Source organism: Microcaecilia unicolor, chromosome 3 (assembly GCF_901765095.1).
Source record: "Microcaecilia unicolor chromosome 3, aMicUni1.1, whole genome shotgun sequence".
Taxonomy (NCBI): Eukaryota; Metazoa; Chordata; class Amphibia; order Gymnophiona; family Siphonopidae; genus Microcaecilia; species Microcaecilia unicolor.
In genome coordinates, this window is record NC_044033.1 from 206,163,079 (window position 1) to 206,183,949 (window position 20,871).

At 46.7% G+C, this 20,871-nt stretch overlaps 1 pseudogene; it reads right to left on the bottom strand.

Annotated features, from left to right (window-relative positions):
* Positions 1-409: 409 nt before the first annotated feature.
* Positions 410-20,871, bottom strand: part of LOC115464330 — a 20,786-nt pseudogene continuing 324 nt past the window's right edge.

The window sequence follows — 20,871 nt, forward strand, 5'->3', positions numbered from 1 at the left end:
CACCCCACTGAGAGATGCTACAGGAGCCCCCCCCCCCCCCCCCCCCCCCCCCCCCCCCCCCCCGTGTCTCCCTCAAAAGGGCACAAAGAAGCAGAGAAACATTAGTTCACCATCTCGCTGTCAGGATCCCACATTGCAGCCCACTGCAGCCACCAAATCAACAGGAAGACACGGAGAGCGAGGGTAGGGATTCATCCAGGGTATCCTAAAATTCTAAGCTAATCTAGCTGCGACCACCTCTCTGGGAATTACACAAGCCAAGACTTTTGTAAAGGTATTTTCACGCTTTTACATCTGGATTTGCTCTGAAGCCGTCACACACAATATCAAAACGCAGCGTGGAGAGGAAAAGCAGCTCAGGTGACGTTGGAAGAAACGTTTCCTCAAGCACAGCTGAGTTTCAGCAAGCTCACAGGAAATCTCTGTTCATCTGGAAGGTTTCATCTGAAAATAAAAAGATAAAAAGTATGGTTATATTAGACTCTGAATAGATAGTGTGTGTTGGGGATGGGGGAGGAGCGGGCAAAATGGCCATACTCAGCACCCTTGTCACTTTCCCAGACGTAAAGGATGGACCTTATGGAGAATGCGCTATACGGCAGCCCCTCCTCCTCACCCTCCAGCCCAATCATAGGGGACAATGACCCATAGGAGCTTTTAAACAGAGAATTCATACATTGGTTCCAGGAGGAAACCAGGGGTGTAGGCCAGACAACAGATTTTGGGTGGGCCTAGGCAAGAAGTGGTGGGCACCAAGGGTTCTCCCCCCCTCCCCCCCAACTCCAACCCACACAAAAAAAAAATATCTCAGCTCATAGGAGCCAACTTTTCAAAATGATTGGGGGTGCTGAATTTTTTTTTTTTTTTTTTTACAGGTGGTGTATTCTCCCCCTCCCTCCCCCTCCATGTCCCCCTCCCTCTAAGTTCGGCCCCTCCTCCTCTGATTTCCAGTCCCCTCCCTCCCAGTTCCAGTCCCTCCGAGTTCCAGGCCCCCCTCCCTCCCTTCGAGTTCCAGGCCCTCCTCCCTCCCCTCTCTTTCTCCTTTCCCTAACTCCCTTTGAGTTCCAGGGCCCCCCTGCCTTCGAGTTCCAGGGTCCCACCTCCGAGTTCCAGGGTCATCCCCCTCCCTCCGAGTTCCAGGGTCCCCCTCCTCTGAGTTCCAGGGTCCCTCCGAGTTCCAAGGCCCCACTCCTCCCTCCCGAGTTCCAAGGCTCCCCTCATCCCTCCCGCCCTCCTTCGAGTTCCAGGCCCCTCCCTCCGAATTTTAAAAGTCATCTACCTCATCGGGGTTATGGCGGCAGCAGCGGTGAAAAGCGTGCAGGCTCGGCACTTAGTTCAGTCTTCCCTTCTCTCTCAGCTCTGGTCCCGCCCTCGAGAGAGAGAAGGGAAGACTGAGCTAAGCGCCGAGCCTGCACACTTTTCACCGCTGCTGCCGCCGTAACCCCGACGAGGTAAGATGGATGACTTTTAAATTCGGAGGGAGGGGGCCTGGACTCGAAGGGAGGGAGGGAGGCGGGGACCAAGGGAACTTCCAGTGGGTGAAATATTGGGGGTGCTCGAGCACCCACAGCACCCACGGAGTCAGTGGCCTATGTCTCAGCTGATGGGATACACTTCTTTCCACCTTGGCAATCTGTAGCAAGCATGCGCTAAAAAGAATGTGCAGGTGCCGGTATCATGGAGAGTAACATTTTCGTTACCATCAGCTGGCAGAGCTTGGGCTCCCCACCAGCTACGCTAAACATGTGCTACTGTTGAGTGGGCCTGAGCCCTAAGTGGGTGGGCCCCAGCCCACCCAGGCCCACCTGTGGCTATGCCACTGGGAGAGAATCCAGTGACTAAAAAAAAAATGTCTCTCTGGTGAACGTAGATGTATCCATCTTCCCTATCCCCCTACAGACTGGGACCACAGCCATTTAGAATCGTAGGGTCTGATTTTCAAAAGCACTCATGGTTGGCAGTGGTGCCAGCCACAAAAAAAAGCTTTTTCTTTAAAATTGCCAAAAAATTTGGCGTGATTTGGGTGTGGCTAAATCTTCAAAGACAGTCCATAAGTATTTCACCAACATATACATATACTGTAACTTTAAATAGTTTAGAAGTTAAACGCTGGCCGTGCCACTGATTTTGGTCAGTGTTTATGGGGACATTATCAAAAGTTTTACCTGGGTTACTGTGTTTGAGAACTGCTTCCTTATCCACATGGCTAAAAACTATCCACCATCAAATGAAACTCGTGTTCTCTTAGCTGCACTGAAAGTGGGCGGAGGTAGAGTTGGGGCGGGGTTTAATTATTACATGCCAGCTAGAGTTTGGGCGGGGTTTAAATTATTACACGCAAGCTGGAGTTGGGGCGGGGTTTAATTTTTCTTTCTACTTACTCTTGCTCAGTTGACTCCTCTCCTGAAGTCTCTGGTTTTGCCTCATCCCTTTGAATATAAGGACGATTCCCGCAATTATTCCAATGATCCCGACGGCCAGATCCCAGGGCGCAAACCACCGTCTGAGCCGCTTCAGAGGGAGGAGAGGGGACATCAGCACCTGTGGGAGAAGAATGACACACATAATGATGCAGGGACCCCTGAACCCACATTCCTGTCTGTGTCGCGTGCACAGGGACCCTCAGCAGCATTTTCAGAGGAAGAACACAGATTCCGAAAACAGGTACGGACCTCGTCCAACCTCTGATCCTGAGTTGTTTCGCTTCCTCACATTAGGGGTCCTCCGGCCCTGTCCTCGGTCTTTCCTGAATCCTGTCTCTGTTTTGACCCCCACCTCTGCCTCTGTTAATCACCACCCTTTCTGTGAAGATGTACTTTTACTCCTGTGTCACACACACAGGGACTAACACAAGCAGGGGCGGACTGACCATTCGGGCAACTGGGCAGTGCCCGAGGGTCCAGAGGCTCTGCCCCAGATGCCCACAGCACACTACAGCCCTCCCCAGTCCTACCTTTAAATGCATGCTGCTGGTGATCTAGTGGCCTACGCAGGGGGGGAACATGTTCTTTCCTGCCTGTCGTGCTGCCGCTATTCCCCCTGTCCAGCACTGCCATACTTTAAAAATGGCAGAAGAGACTCCCTAGACCTGTGAGACTACTGCGGGAAGTCTCGGCCGCCATTTTTAAAGTACGGTGCTGCTGGCAGGTGGGGGAATAGTAGCAATGCAGCGGGCAGGAAAGAACATGCTCCCACCCCCTGCAGAGACCACTAGACCACCAGGGTCCTTCAGGTAGGACCATGGGAAGTGGGGGTGTTGAATGCAGTGGTAGGGGGGCAGCTGCGGGGGCGGCTGCGGTTGTAAGGGGGGGTGTCGGGCAGTGGCCAGGTTGGGGACCCAGACCACCCTCAGTCTGCTCCTGCACACAAGGACTAATGCCGACTGTACATACAGTAACAGGACTCGATTATATACTTCTACCCTAGCCGAAATTCATTCTCCCGCACCTTTTCTGCTATTTTTCCTTACGTTAGTCACCCTTAGCTGTCCTCTGTGCTCCACCTCCGCTGTCTATTAGCATATTTTATTGTGTATTATATTGATAGTATAGCATAGTACGATAATTAGTTTTTCCTGAAGGGGGTGCTCTCCCCCCTCCGTAGAAACTAATTCTCTACAGCTAAGAATCTTTCTTTCAGTTGTTCTTTCTTTCTTCCTTCTTTCTCTCTGTTCTGTGACCTTTGTATGAGGAACAACTTTCCTTCCTTCTTTTTCCTCTTTTTTATATAATTAGTCTAATTACTTATAATTACCAGAGGTACTGATGTTAGATTTTGTAGTCTGTTATAACTTGAAACTGATGTCTATGTTGTGCTGGTGACTAAGAATAAAAGACTTTTCTCTCTAATTCCTGTACAATTTTTCTATAATATTTGTAAGATGATTTAGAGAATAGCAAACCGAATTCGCAGGCTAGTACAAAATTCTAATGAAAGAATTCTATAAACGGCGCCAAACTTGAGTGACGAAAATATTCAGGGCTAAGCGCTATTCTCTAAAGCCTTACAAAGATAACGTTCAGTGAGGATCCTGTGCCCGACTGCAAATGCCGGCATCCAACCTAGGCACGTTTAGGCCGTATTCCACTAACTGCGCTCGGAACTTTGTGGAATGCCCCTGCCACGCCCCCTTTTCAGATACACGCCCTGAAAGGTGCAGATCGCTATGCAATAGTGCACAGCCAGATGTGTGCGCAAATTCCTAACTGAGGCCAAATTAACTGCAATAATTATTGCTAATCAAAGAGTCCTTAATCAATTGCGTCCACTCGCATTTTGGGCACCTGATAAAATATCCGGGAATTTGTATTGTTATCTGAATATGTTACTGCTTTATTGTGTAAGACGTATGTCCTCGCTTATTCTTGTTGTACATCGCCTTGGGTGCATTTCTTCTTCAAAAAGGCGGTAAATATATTCAAACAAATACCCTATCCATAGTTAGGACAGAGCTATCCGTGGAAAGCTCTAAGGCAGAATTACACAAGGTTTGCAGGGAGCTACACAGTCTGGTTTGGGGCCCCTCAGACCTCTGCGCACCAGTATCACGTGAGATCACACTGTTCCTCAGTGTGTCTTTCACTTACTCCAGAGTTTCACCCACTGGACTCTTCTCCAGCCCATAATGCTCCACAGAACAGGCATATTCGTCCTTCTCATCCGGGACAAAGGTCAGGTAGTGGAACTTCGGAACGACTGATCCTTTGTGGGGAAATAATCCGTCTCCCCCGACCCCATCGACCACACGCTTTCCATTCTTCAGCCAGGTGACATTGATTATGGGTGGGAAAAATGAGTTCATGAGACAATCAGCGTGTTGGGCTCCCCCAGCTGCACGGGATCCTCGGGGTACACCATGACCTCGGGGGCCACTGCAGAAAGGAAAACAAGAACAGTTATTCACCAGCGCTGGCTACCAGGGATTATTAAGCTGAGAAAGAGAAGCCTTTGAAGATCCAGTGACCTGTGCTTTGGGTGAGGTACAGGTCAGTCTCCTAACTTTTTGTGGCTGAATATCCCAAGTGAGCTTTTAAAGAGCTGGAGACCAGGGGCGTATCCAGACTTCACAGCGGGAGGGGGCCAGAGCCCAAGGTGGGGGGGGCAGATTTTGGTCTGTTGCTCCCCCTCCACCTCTCCGCTCCCCCCCTCCACCGCTGCCTTGCCGCTCCCCGCCACTGCAATTTAATACCTTGGCTGGTGGGGGTCCCCAACCCTCGCCAGCTGAAGCCATTATCGAGCATGCTCAGTTTCACTAAAAGGAGCGTGCCGGATGTGAGGGGAAGGGCGAGCAGGGCAGGCAACACGGCGGCGCCAAGACCAGCGCTGGCTGAAGGCTCAGCTGGCGGGGGGGTTCGGGAACCCCTGCCAGCAAAACCAGGGACCCAGAAGAAATTTGGGGGGGGGGGCCCAGGCCCCCATGGGACCCACATAGCTATGCCACTGCTGGAGACAGAGGAGCTTTCATCACACCCCATTCTGTAATTGGAAAACAGGGTGAGCTCACAAACGCAGGCAACCCTCATATACACTCAACCCAAACAGGAGAAAGGGAGAACGAACTTGTTTTTTCAGACACTGGTATTATAATATACTACCCGTTTCTGGCGCCGATGAAACGGGCGCTAGCGGGCACGGGACTCCCTTCCCCTCCCCTTCCGGTACCTGTTCCGTCGGCCCAGGAAAGAAAGAGCCCCCTGTTTCCTCCCGTAGCGGTGGCTTCCTTGCTGCATGGTGTGGGAGTCCGCTCTCGGCATTTCAAAATGGCCACCGAGAGTTGAAGTCTCGCAAGGCAGCTTGAACTCTCGGCGGCCATTTTGAAACGCCGAGAGCCAGACTCCCACACCATGCAGCAAGGAAGTCACCGCTACGGGAGGAAAGAGGGGGCTCTTTCTTTCCTGGGCCGACGGAACAGGTACCTCTAGACCACAGGGAGACACGCGTAAGGGGAGGGGAGGTGACAGGGAGGGAGGGAGGTTGGTGAGGTTAAGCGTGTGCTACCGTGGGCGGGGCTATGTGGCAAAAGGGGCGGGGTTCATGTGCACGTCAGCGGCGGCTGGGATTTGTTGGAAGGGGAGGAGTAGGGAAACTACTGCTCCCCGTGCGTAAATTTGTTTTCGTGTTCCGCCCTCGATGTCATCACGAGTGACGCGAGGGCGGGGCATGAAGATGTTGTGGTGGCTTCACCACCATGAAACCACGAACCGGTGTGTGAGTGACTTCAGTGACGTCAGTGTCCTCAGAACGTTGAGGCTGCGTTTTATTATAGTAGATAATAATGCAGGAGACTGAGCGCTCCTGAGCTGAGAGTCAGTCCTGCTGTAACCTCCACAGAGGGGCAGTTATGGAAACAGCAGTAACAAAATGAATCACAATCTCAAAGAATCACAAAACCTGCCTTTATTACAGGACTTCTGTGTGATGGTTGTGATTGTTGAGTTTGATTATTAAAATCTTACAGGGGCCTGAACGTTAATTGAAAGGGACAGGGGTGTAAGTCTAGGGCACCCCCTGACCTTTCACTGGCTCTGCCACCTCAGAAAAAGACAGATATAGGGAGGGGGAAACAGAAAGGCAAGAAGAGATAGAGGACAGGAACGGATCAACTCCTACCAATGAGACCAGGCCCCCTCGAAACCTCCCAAAAATTTCACAGGGATTCTACAACAATCACAACCAGCATAAAAAGAGCTGTGTCAGCACCCCCCCCCCAGCTCTGTAACCAGCTACAGAGAGGACACGGCCAAGTGATTAAAGCAATGAGCCAGGGAAGCTGGGCTTTGAATTCCACATGTTTAGTTATTATGTAGATTTTGTCTTTGTAATTTTTAGGTATGTTTTATTTGTTACGAATATATTGCATGTTCAGCGCTTACACTTTTAGATAATGAAGTACATAAAGGTGGTAAAAATAAATAAATATATCCACCACTCCGTGGGCAAGTCACTTTCTCTCCCATTACTTCAGGTTCTTAATTATAATGTAAGCTCTTAGGGGTAGGGACACAGTTTACCAGACTATTTATCACTGCTGTCCAGCACTATATTGAGGTAATTCTCTACAGGTCACCTAAAGTAAGGCACCAGGATGATGTGCGAGAAGCGTGAATTCGATAATGACAATTACACTCAAACTTGCCAGTGCAGGATATTAGCGTAATACCGCAGTTATGCACCAGCTCTGCACCGGTATAAATGCATGTGCCCCTCCCAGGTCCCCACCCTGCTTGCAGTTATGCAGTACGGATTTTGTGCACTCAGATGCCCTTTTCCTAAGCCGTGGTAGGGCTAACATGCAGGTAGCACACTCCAACTTGGCACTACTGCGTGGCTAACTTGGGCGCCAGGCAGTAATTTCGAAGTTGGCGTGTTGCTGTATCCTGCAGTAGAAATATTTTTCTATTTTCTACCACGGGAGGCGTTCCCGGCGGTAATCAGCAGTGCAGCCACATTAGCAAAAGCTACCTGATTTGGTGCGCAAGTAGTGCGTGAGCCCTTACCGCTAGATCAATGGGTAGCGGAAAGGGCTCAGGCCGTAATTAGCCACACACTCATTTAATTTTAGTACGAAGCCTCTTACCGCCCAGCGCACACCAATTTCAGGCATATAGACTACCGCAGGCCATTTTTTACCGAAGCTTAGTAAAAGTGCTTCTCCAGTTGTAGAATCCTAACAGCAGTTATGTGCATAATTAGTGCCAATCAGAACCAATTAGCAGCTAATTACTACATTCACGTTATGTACGTAACTGGTACTCTTCTAGTTCTCGCATGCACAACATTCCACGCTACATGTAAAATTTTATAGAATAGGAGGTGCATGTCCAGCAGTGCTTGTAAAAATACGTATTATTATTTTCTCGTGTCTCAGCTCTGTATACACACACATTGCAAGCTCTGCACACCGCTGGTACTTGTTAAAACAAACAAACAACCAAAAACTAGGAGGATACTTCACAGCACATGAAACAACCAACACAGCGAAGGTGGTCAAAGGAAGGAGAAGTCACAATGGGGGTCTTTAATAAGGCGCGCTCATGATTTTTACGCACGCTAAAATTGTGGGCGCGCTAAATGTAGCGATGCCAATGCATTTCTATGGGCGTCTCAACATTTAGCGCGCACTGAAATGGTGAGAGTGCCTTAGTAAAAGACGCCCATAGGTAGCCACCAGATCAATTTTATTGAGCGAAACCCCATTCAGCCAAGTTTTGACTTACAGCCTGCATCAACTTGGCCAAGTTTCTGTCAATTAAATTGTTGCCTGGTGACTCCCTCCTTCCTTAGGCCACCTTCGATGATGTTGCTTTCTTCACTTGTTAGAAGAAAGACAACTTTACCATTCTCGCCGGCTGAGATGTTCCAGCTGGTCCTGAGAATATTCAGATTGTAATAACGGTTGACATTATCCCCAGGGCTCCCTGTGCATCAAACGAGGTATAGTCGGTGAAATCCTTGAGTCTAAAGACGGATTCTTTCTTGTCCAAATCCACATGGAACATCTCGTCTTCATCGTAATTCTGGGTGTACTCCCCTCTTGGGTTCTCTGACTGACAGAACACAGCCTGGTCCATGATGTGCTCCACTAGGGAGAAGAAAAGAGAAGAGCTGAGGTTAAAAGAACTGAAAGCAGGCTAGAAGGATTTCATGCAGGTTTTGAAGATTTTTTCATGGGGAGGGGGGGAGGCCACCAACGAAATCACTACTATCAGTAGGGGAGAAATTAAGGATACAGTAGGGGAAATCATTCATTAAAGTGAGCCTTGGAGCATAAACAGAAGTGATAATGTGAAAACAGCCAAAGGAAAGAAAAAAGACTTTGAGGGAAAAGCATATATATATCTGTTAAGGGCAGGCACCTACGGTATGTGGAAACTCACTTGGGCTAAAAGACTCTCTAGAGACGAGAACCAAGACCAAGAGAGCCACTTCTCTTGACAAGTGCCTGCCTAGCTCTTTTCACCCTCCCAGCAATAGACAAGAACATAGAATAGCCATACTGGGACATACCAATGGTCCATGTAGCCCAATATCCTGTTTCCAACAGTAGCCAATGAGTTCATAAGTACCTGGCCAGTCACAGTTTCAAGATTAGCAGAATGAATATGTATGAGATGGATTGCCATACAGTAAGGTTTGGAGGTACACAGTGTTTTCAGGGAGCAAAGGAAGTGTGAATGGAGGACTGGCCTAATGGCTAAGGCAGTGGCCTTTGATCCCAGTAGCTGGGTTCAACACCCCACTGCAGTAATAACATGAAAAAGCCATTCAATCCTCCATCACACCCAAAAGAAAGAACAAATAAAACCAATTAGACTGAAAGGTCATTAGAAGCAGAAATGTACCTACATATACAGTATACAGTACTAAATACATCTAATACTGTCATTGAAAAGCCATTGCTCATGGTTGACTCCAAATGGCTGTTTTTCTTTTATTTGGTGTTACCCTACTGGACCATTCCAGTTTTGGGGTTTACCCTCCATTACATGTAGGGTCTTGTTCTGGTTAGTTTTTTTTTAAAGGAATGCATTAGGGAAATCAGAACTACAACTCCTGCATACAGAGGGGGTAAATCCATAACCTGCTGTACATGGAAACCCAGTTGGGCTAAAAGACCCTCTAGAGATGAGAACCAGGATCAAGAGAGTCTCCTGTCACTTCTTCTCTTGACAACTGTCTGCCTAGCTCTTTCCACCCTCCCAGAGATAAAGTGTTAGACTTAAGAACATAAGAATAGCCATATGCAGACCTGCCAAGTTTCCCGCATTCAGCGGGAGACTCCCGCTTTGGCAGGTCATCTCCTGCACTCCTGCCAAAGAGGGAAAGTCTCCCGCTAAAATACTTCCTGTCACCACCACGCTGTTGCCACTCCACTGTCACTGTTGCTTTTCCCGAAGAGCAGCAGCGGGCCATGCCAAAACAACCAAAAAAGTGGATGCGAGGGGCCATGGCAGCCTTCAAACGTGTGCTGCGCTGTCGGGTCTGCCGGTCCTCTGACCCCGCTGATGTCAACTTCCCGTTCCGGCGGGGTCAGAGAACTGGCAGAGTCAACAGCACAGCGCATGTTTGAAGGCTGCCGGGGCCCCGCACTTCCGTTTTTTGTTATTTTGCTGCGGCCGCTGCTGCTCATGGGGAAAAGCCAGCAGTGGCCAGGAAACAGATACTAGGGGAAAAGTATGCGGAGAAGGAGGCAGGAGTGTTAAAAGAAAGCAGAGGAGAGAAAATGTGGCCTACTGGTTAGGGTGGTGGACTTTGGTCCTGGGGAACTGAGGAACTGAGTTTGATTCCCACTTCAGGCACAGGCAGCTCCTTGTGACTCTGGGCAAGTCACTTAACCCTCCATTGCCCCATGTAGCCGCATTGAGCCTGCCATGAGTGGGAAAGCGCGGGGTACAAATGTAACAAAAATAAATAAAATGGTAAAAGAGTGGGGAGCTAGATGGAAGAGAGGCACAGAGAGATGAGTAGAAAGGGGAGACATGGAGGGCAGGGGAGAGAGATAAACTGCTGGGGAGAAAGGGGGAACCCCCTGGCATGATGGATAGAAAGAGAAAGATGGGAGATGCTGGATTGGGGGGTAGGGGGAGAAGAGGAGATACACTGGAAGAAGGGAGAGAGGGGGACATGATGAATGGAAAAGGAGAGAGAGAGACACTGGATGGAAGGATTGGGCGAGAGGGTAGATGTTGGATGGAAGGAGACGCTGGATGAGCCTGCCATGAGTGGGAAAGTGCGGGGTACAAATGTAACAAAAATAACACAAAAAAAAATAAGGATGCAGAAAGAAAGAGGGGAGACACTGGAAGGATGGGGAGAGAAAGAGGAGGGCTGCTGGATGGAAAGGGGAGTAGTAAAAGACTGGAGAATAAGAGGAAGGGGCACAGGGAGAACAAGGGTGAGGAAAAGATTGAAAAGCCATAAGTAGATGAAGGAAATTAAAGAATGGATAGTAAGAATGAATTAATCTGGACAGAGAGAGGCAGAAAAATATTGAAGAAAGCAATGAAAAAGGAGAGAAAAATGACAAATGCAAAAGAGTTAAGCGAAAATGAAGGAAAGCAGAATCTAGAGACTGGGAGCAACACAATGAGAAAAAAGTAAATGGCCATACAACAAAGATAAAGAAATAATTTTATTTTTAATGTAGGATCAAGTAATATGGTACCTGTGTTAATAACGTTTCAGAGACCAATACTTCCTTAGGTCAGGAGAAGATACCATAACAGCATTATACTGACCTGAGGCAGGAGGTTTTGGCCTCTGAAAGCTAATTGAAAAGGGTGTTAGGCTATTAAATAAATTATTTTGTGAAATGGTCGTGGGTTTGAGGTGTGCTAGGGGGCGGAGCCTGTATAGTGGGGCGGAGCCAATGCAACATGGCATGGGGATGTAGGCATGTACAAAATCTCCCTCTCAAAATTAGGGACCCCTTGGCAGCTCTGCACATGGGTCACACCAATGGCCCATCGAACCAATATCCTGTTTCCAACAGTAGCCAATGCAGTTCATAAGTATATGGTCAGTCACAGTTTCAGGATTAGCAAATGAATATGTATGAGATGGATTTTCCATACAGTAAGGCTTGGAGGTACACAGTGTTTTCAGGGAGCAAAGGAAGTAACATAGTAGATGATGGCAGAAAAAGACCTGCATGGTCCATCCAGTCTGCCCAACAAGATAAATTCATATGTGTATACCTTACCTTGATTTGTACCTGTCTTTTCAGGGCACAGACCGTATAAGTCTGCCCAGCAGGATTCCCTGCCTCCCAACCACCAGTCCCGCCTCCCATCACCGGCTCCGGCACAGACCGTATAAGTCTGCCCTCCACTATCCTTGCCTCCCAACATAGGCGCCCCGTATAAGAGGCTTGGGGAGGCTAAGCCTCCCCAGCCCAATCGTGGACTTCCTTTGGCTGCTGCCTTCACAAACGCAGCGGCAGCACTTTCGCCAGATAGCTCTCCCTCCGCCTCCTTCCTTCCCACTCTGCGAGTCGCCGGCTTCCCGATCGGCAGCCCGCCCTCCTCCCCTTACACCCCCTCCGCGCGTGCGCTTTAACCTTTTACTTCCCAGCGACGTCAATCAAGAAAAAGGCACTACAGGCTCGCCTCCGGCTCCAGCTTCTCCCTTCACACAGTGTCCCACCTTCTCCGATGATGCATTTCCTGTTTCAGCGAGGGCGGGACACTGTGTGAAGGGAGAAGCTGGAGGCGAGCCTGTAATGCCTTTTCTTGATTGACGTCGCTGGTTTGTGGCTGTTGCCTTCACTACCTTCTCTTCTGCTGATACTGACAGTCTTCTGCTGGCTTCCACCTCAACCACACAGCTACAGAGCAACCCCCAAAGCCAGTTGTGCTCCCAGGGTTCTCTCTCTTGCTAGCCATCCTTCAAAAACATTGCAGCCATCAGAAGGACAGTAACTTTTTTCCCTCTTTTTTTTTTAAACCTCAGATTACACAGGGATGAAAAGAAAGAGGCAGAGGGCTATTAAGGGGTAAGAGAAGTTATTGATGGAGGTGTGAGAGGTTAGAAATGGGGAAGTAAAAGTGGGGTAGGAGTGTAGATAAGGGGTGTGATGTAAGTCAGGAACTGAAGGTGGAGAGAGGATGAGTGATGAGGAAGAAACTGGTTGGTGAAGGGATGAGAGGCAGATGAATGTAGATGAGTCTAGGAAGAGGATGATCACAAAGAGTGGAAATGGGCAACTAAAAAGTAGCTGAAAGACAAGGGAATAGGAGGCTGACAAAGAATGAGAGACATGAAAATGGGAGGACTAGAGAGGTAAGTGGAGGGAGACTGAGGACTGGAGGAGGATAAAAACATAGATGAGAAACAAAGATCAGTGTCAGAGACAGATATAGGAGAGGAGAGAAAGGAAAAGAAAGGAGTTGGGCGTCATGAAGAAACAAAATGGAAATAAGATCTTGAAAAAGGACATGGTGAGAGAAAAAATATCAAATGGAAAGAAGACACTGCATAAAACAGAAGACACTAATAGAAAAACTAAATGCTCAGACAGCAAAGGTAGAAAACATTTTTTTATTCAGAATTTATTAATTGGAATATGTCAGCTTTTGGAAATGTGCATCTGTGATATTTTGCATGTAAGTTTCAATTTTTCTAGTATTGCTGCATGCTGAGTCCGACTTCTTGAGGTAACTTTCCAGTTCAGTATTTTGCCTTCATATCTGTTGTGTCGTGTATTTCATGTGTGATCAAGGTGCAGTATTCTGCTAGCGAGTAGTATTTGCAGCTCTTTTGTGTTTTTTGTTTCACTAGGTGTTTTAGAGCCCGGTGTAATTACAGTGCTGCCTTTCCACGCATAAGGTTGTAGCTCGTCCTGTCCTTGGAATTAGTGCTGTTATGGTTTGGTAAGGTTATGAGTGTGTTTTTGCACAAGTTTGTGTATAGTGTTTTGCGGTGGAGAGATTGTGTATTGGCCTGTGTGGTGCCACTGAGGTGGCACCAAAACATCAGAAAGGGTTTTAGAGCCTAAATCATGACACACTACCTCTTGAAGGATCTACATATGGTCGTTAATAAAAGGAGCTCATTGTGAACACTATCCACCCTAAAAGGATGTTCAATGGCTCTATGAGAATTGTGATATCATGATCCCTTGTTTCATATTGTTGACGGTCTGCATTTTCCGTATGGGTGGTGTATTGGGGTCTGCCCAGTGTAATATTTATGGTACAGTAAGGTTCTGATGTGTTTTTGCACAATGTTGTGCATAGTGTTTTGCAGTCGAGCAATTGTGGTTAGTATATGCTTTGAGCAACCACTTTATTCTTTGACATATGATACATATCTAATATTTAAATTAATAAAAGGTATTAATTGTGACTATTATTTTACTTTTTTTTTCTGTGTGTTGTCAGACAATTATGGAGGTAAGCTCCGCCCCTGGCCCACCCCTAACCCCGCCCCCTTTAGCCTCCCCAAACAGTTGGGCCACCGACCGCCTATGCCTCCCAACCACCAACCCCTCTTCCCCCCACCTGCTCCGCCACCCAATTTCGGCTAATCTTCTGAGGATCCATTCTTTCTGCACAGGATTCCTTTATGTATATCCCACGCATGTTTGAATTCCGTTACCGTTTTCATCTCCACCACCTCCCGCGGGAGGGCATTCCAAGCATCCACCACCCTCTCTGTGAAAAATACTTCCTGACATCTTTCCTGAGTCTGCCCCCCTTCAATCTCATTTCATGTCCTACGCCTTCCCATCTCCGGAAAAGATTTGTTTGCAGATTAATACCTTTCAAATATTTGAACGTCTGTATCATATCACCCCTGTTCCTCCTTTCCTCCAGAGTATACATGTTCAGGTCAGCAAGTCTCTCTTCATACGTCTTGGAACGCAATTCCCATACCATTCTCGTAGGATTGGCCTAATGGCTTAGACAGTGGCCCTTGATCCCAGTAAGCTGGGCTCAAGACCACTGCAGCAATAACATGAAAAACCCATTCAATCTTCCATCACACCCAAAAGTAAAAAACAAAACCAATTAGACTGAAAGGTCATTAGAAGCAGAAATGTACCTGCATCTATTGCATACAGTACTAAATACATCTAATACTATCATTGAAAAGCCATTGCTCATGGTTGACTCCGAATGGCTGTTTTTCTTTTATTTGGTGTTACCCTACTGGACCATTCCAGTTTTGGGGTTTACCCTCCATTACATGTAGGGTCTTGTACTGTTTTTTTTCTTTTTAAAGAAATGCATTATGGAATTCAGAACTACAACTCCTGCCTACAGAGGGGGTAAACCAATAACGTGATGTACATGGAAACCCAGTTGGGCTAAAAGACCCTAGAGATGAGAACCAGGATGTAGAGAGTCTTCTGTCACTTCTTGGTAACATTGGGCCCAATATTTAACCACAATGGTCAGTCGTTAAGTAAAATGCTGGCCACCACAGTTAAAATTAAACTGGATATTCAGCACCAGTACTTGGATAGCAGTAGGCACTTGTTTCAGCACTGACCCAGAAGTGCTTCTGGTTAGCAGCAATATTCAGAACACTACCCAGTTAAGGATGTTCTACTTGTATCTGAGTTTTTTTCTGGTTAGCAATCTCATTTTATGTAGTGAGTCCTAGTTTCTAATAACTGAGGTTAACAGTAAAATAATATGTCTTAATTGCAGCCACTTTAGTAACTTTCCCTCTTCGTTAAAGAAAAATTAAATGTGTCAGGAAATCACTGGTATATGTAATAGAGCCAAGCCATTGTGACATCACTGATGAGGTTGGTTCTTAGGAATTGATGGAATGAGGCATTATGACATCACTATATCAGAAGTGAGCCACGTATAGAGCAATCAAGCCACTGTGACATCACTGATGAGACTGGCTCTTAGGCACTGGTGGAATTAGGCATTATGGCATCACAATCTCAGCTCTGGTTACTAGCTGGCTTTTTTTGAGGGGGTACTTGGGGGTACCGAGTACCGGCACCTTTTCCATTCTCTGCTAAAATTAACCCATGGACCCCAAGTTTTAATGAAAGAGCTCAGGCTCTACACACCAATTCTGTCTTGCATTAGATTCTGTGACTGGTTGCAGGGGGCCTGGCTTTTGTGGGATGGGTTCCTCAGTGATCACCACCCTGAAGGGTGGCCTAGCATTTGAGTACCAACACCTTTTTGCTAGAAAAAAAACACACTGCTCTTCACACTAAAGGAAAAAACGCCCCCCTAAACTGGGAAAATTAATGGGAAAAAACAACAAGAAGAACTGAAAGTTTCTTTCCTATGGGAAGTGGTGAGCTGCCCTGCCATTATCTTTAACCATCTGCCTGGCATTCCTGTGAATACACTTTAGGCCATAAATGAACTTAAGTTTAAACTAAATCCACATATATCACTCCTGCTTTTTCCCAAAGCTCTGCCAGTTCATGAGATTGCCCGGGGCTTTGCCTTTATATGCCCAACCTGCTCTTCACCCTTTCTGATCATTAGCCGGTGCCAGCTTCCTGCCATGTTCTAGTCCGGGGTATTATCTGTAAATGGGGAGGGGGATATTTACCTACCTTTTCCTGATGCCTGTCCATAAGGTAGGGTCAGGACTGACAGTGCCAGGACCCACGAGCAGACCCCATCCTCTATTTCAGACTCTTCAGGAGCTGACTGTGTCTGTGGAAAAGGTGCAGAATCACCAAGTCAGAGCCTCACCTGTACACACACAGCCACAAACACAGTGTGACCTATACACACTCAGTTCTAGACAAAGTCACCTATGGACACACAGCCAGACTCAGCTACATGCACTCACTCAGTCACGGTCAGAGTCATCAGTATGCACTCAATTATAGTGTCATTTGCATACATAGACACAGAGTATCTCCTATACACACACAGCTAGACCAGTCACCTATAGCTATACTGCAGAGTCCCATATACATACAGACACACATACAGACACGCACCGAATAGTCTCTAAACCAGGCTGAACAACTCCTCACTGTTACTCCACAGCTGGCAATATGATTGGTGAACAAATACACAGCTTGCATCACAGAGCCAATAAGATAATCTTTACTGTTTACTAATTGTTGCCAGGTGGAAGTGATATTTCTAGCACCCTCGTTCTCCCAGTTGTAAAGATTGATAGGGTAATCCAGATGTTGTGTGAGTCACACAGCTGGTTTGTAAAGAAAGATCTATTAGAACCTGCACTGCGAACTCGGCGTTTTCTGAGGTTTTCCCCAGTCAGCACCTCTAGAAAAGGGTACAGATAAGGACCTCCTAAACCCGCCCTGGAATCCCTGCCTCCAGTCGAGTTTTCCGGATATGCTTTTATTTCATGCATATCCTGAATACTAGACTATCTCTGGGTCCACAGGAAGGTTTGGGAAGCCTAGATGTAGAGATTACTTATTTTTCCATGCAGAGTTTTTTTTGGAAGGGGTTGCGGTGCTATAAGAGCACTATACAGTCCCTGGACCCACTGTTAACCCGTTCTGAGTACATGTTGCTTTGATGCTCTGAAGCAGATATGTCCTTGCATATTCATTAGGGATATCCAGAAAACCAGACAGGTTTACAGCCTTCCAGCATTGTAGTTTGAGGTCCTTGCTCTTGAGTAAATGTATTCTGGGAGGAATAAAGATTTTATATGGGTCGCTGTAATTTCAAGTGTGTCCACATTACACTAAACATATATATGGGCAGGGCTTTTTTTGAGGGGGTACTTGGGGATACTGAGTACCAGCACCTTTTCCATTGTCTGCTGAAATTGACCCATGGACCCCAAGTTTTAATGAAAGAGCTCAGGCTCTACACACCAATTCTGCCTTGTCATAGATTCTGTGACTGGTTGCAGGGGACTGATTGGGATGTGTCCCTCAGTGATCACCCCAGCCCTGAAGGGTGGCCTGGCATTTGAGTACCAACACCTTTTTTTGCTAGAAAAAATGCACTGTATTTGGGAATGATTGAACTTCTGTAAACAAAAAAATTGTATTACAAATAGTTTGCTCTAATAGAATTGATTAAAACTTTATTTTTTGTTTCTGGTGAATTTAGTCACATTTTCCCAGAGACAGTCAAATTTATTATCACAAAAAAAATCACCTTATTTCACTCAGGGCACATAGAGTCACAAACGGCATGAAGTTATCCCTCTCTACCACTTCAATGTTTTACAGGTAAAAGGGCAAGGGAGTGGGGCTGTTACACCCAGTAAAATGTTACTAGGTCATTTTACATTTCTGCACACCTGAGAATAGCTACCAGTTACATCACGTTCACTGGTACCTGATTGGACCCTTTTGGCTATGATGTCACAAATGACAGCTCATGTACACATGACACAGTGCATGAACCAATGAGTTGCTGCTGTGAATGGCTCCCCATCTCTAATTGGGCCTATTCTTAGGTGTTAAAGACAGATCTTATTGGATTTCATTAATAAAGAATGAGGTAAGCCAACCCTAGAGGCAGCAGGAGGCCACCAAAAAAATTGGTTGTGTGCGTGCGTTTTTGGTGACTTTTGTAAAACATCGCAGGAGGCAGATTCACTTATATGCATACCGATAGTGCACAATTCCAAGGTCTTTGCCTCCCATCTACCGTGTACTAGCAGTGCTCCACTGTGTACCTAAAACAGTTAACTCCCAGTTTACCCCATTAAGTATATGTATGCATCAGATTTTTAATGTGCACCAGTTAACTCATAATGATAATCCTTATCTTCACTGGATATATACTGGATATATACAGCGCTGTACAATGGTGCTTAGTTCCTTCCCCAATGAGCTTACAATCCAAGGAGCTACCTCAGGCCACAGGAGACTTGCTTGAGATCATGAGGGTGTCAGTGGGGGGGTTAGAGGGGGTTGAACCCTGATTTCCATGGATTTCAATCAATCACTGGGTTGGATGAGTTTGGAAGGGGATGTGAAGTAAGGCTGATGGCACAGGATTCCAGCTTGGAATTCAACTGAGCTGAAAACCCAAAGAAGCAGGAAAAAATTATCAGCTGGCCCCCCTCCCCTCCTGCATTGAACTTAATTACTGCAGAGCCTCAATAGAGTATGAAGTTCAGGATGTGTTATAGCAAATAGCATTATACAATGAGACAAAGGCTATGCTCAAGTATTAAAGCCTCACATCACTGCTACTCTCAGAGATGGGATATTTAGATAGGGATCTCCAAAAGAACACAAGCCATGAGATGAGTTTCTGTGAGTAAGGCAGAAACATGTTTTGATTTATTTTAAATGTGAGCGTCAGGCTACACAGAGATTAAATGACAGAAGCAAACAGAGAATCAAATGGGACACAATGTTCAGGGAAATTGAGTCAAAGAAAGGAGCTGAGAACCAATCAGAAAAGAGAACAACACTAAATCATTGGTTGTTAGGAAGGGTAACAAAGACAGACAGCCTGATACAGAAATTGTTAGCTAAAAGGGGAAATTATGGTACTTTCCAACTTCTCTAACAGGACAAGTTTTTAGAAAGAGGTTTTATGAAACCTCCATCCTGCTAAATCACAGTTATGATTCTAAGTAAATCAGGGGTGCGGCTGTACTGATGTCATCAAACACAGATAATACTGTAACTGTTAATGTATAAGTCTGGGGTTGCTGGAGCATGGGAGAGATGCCATGTGGGCAGGCAGGGAACCACACTGGAGGTGTGAGCCCACCACAGGGAAAAGCAGGTGCTGAAGGGAGCTGAGGCTTTGTGATGGCACAGGAGAATGATTTGTAGTAGAAGAGGCTGCACAGCTGGAGTCAGCCATCTGTAGGACAGAAAGACTGTCAGCCATATTTGTAATCAGACTGAACTGGAAATGAAAATCACAGTGACTACATTTTTAATTTGGGATTTTATGGGGGTGATAATGGTATTCAGTGTATGGGGGTAATTGGCACAGACTGCCAGCTAATGACTATCGGAAATTCAGTAATGGATAATGGTTTACTATGCAAGAGAGCAGTCAGACAGAATAACAGACAACAATAAGAATTTAGAGATATTCACTCACAATCCCAATCCTTGTTGCCTGATGAAGGTATACGAGCGTCACAGAGAACTTATCTAATCCTACGAGTAGCTTAGTGTTTATGCAGCAAACTTTGATCATGGGGAACTGGGTTGATTCCCCCTGCAGCTCATTGTGAGTCTGGGCAAGTCACTTAACCTTCCATTATCCCAGGTCCAAATAATTTTCCTGTATATACTATGTAAACCACTTTGAAGGTAGTTGCAAAAACTACAGAGAGGCCTTATATTATTATTATTTATTGCATTTGTACCCCACATTATCCCACCTATTGCAGGCTCAATGTGGCTTACAGAGTGTTGTTATGACATCGTCATGACAGAATCTAGATACAATCAATATTAAGCAGAAGATGGAAGAGGATAAGAGAAGGAAGGGTTATGTAGGGTGCTGTAGGGTATGTTTTAATTCTTAGGTGGGTTGGGTGGTGATAGTGTCATTAAGGGTTCATTTTGTAGGCTTTGTTGAAGAGATATGTCTTCAAGGATTTGCGAAAGTTGGTTAGATTGTCCATGGTTTTCAGGGCTGTGGGCAGTGCGTTCCATAGCTGTATACTCCTGTACGAGAAGGTAGTGGCTTATGCCTGCTTATATTTAATTCCTTTACAGCTGGGGAAGTTCAAATTGAGGAATTTGCGGGCTGATCTTTATATCAAGTCCCATTCCCTCCCCCCCCCCCCTTCAGGTGAAAGACAGGAGCAGCAGGTGCAAATATCAGATCAAATGTCCTCAGCACTTGATCTCTGCACAGTCCATACTTTGTCAGTTTCATCAACCTGACAGACGTGAGGGACTAGATTCATTAAATGGCACCCGAATTTTGCACAAAATAAAATGCGGTCAGTACTATTCTATAGACACTCACAGCTGAGCAGAGCGATGTACAGACTAGTACAACATTTAAAAAGGAAAGGACCCCATTTAAAAAATAGTAATGTTATACAAGCACACAGGAAAAGTGAAAACGGGAGACAGGCAGCAATAGGGAAGTGAAAACCAGGGCCGCCTAGAGAGGGCGGGAATGGGGGCAAAATTCCCAGGACCCAGCCTCTAAGGGGGGCCTGCCCAGCGCTGGCTGATTGGTCTGTCCTGCTCCTGTGTGCCACAGAGCAGAGTTATCAGGTTAACTCTACAGGTCTTTCTTCCTGCCTCCTGTTTGAACAGCAGAGTAACGCAGGAGACAAGCAAATATCAGGGGGGGGGGGCGCACAGGCCTGGGGGCATGCGCAGGGGGCCTGGGGGCACACAGGCCTGGGGCATACGCATGGGGGGGGTGTTGCCCCTTTGTCTCTGGGGGGGGGGCCCTGGGTGAGAACAAAAGCAACCTCTGGCTGGTCGGCCCAATCAGTCTG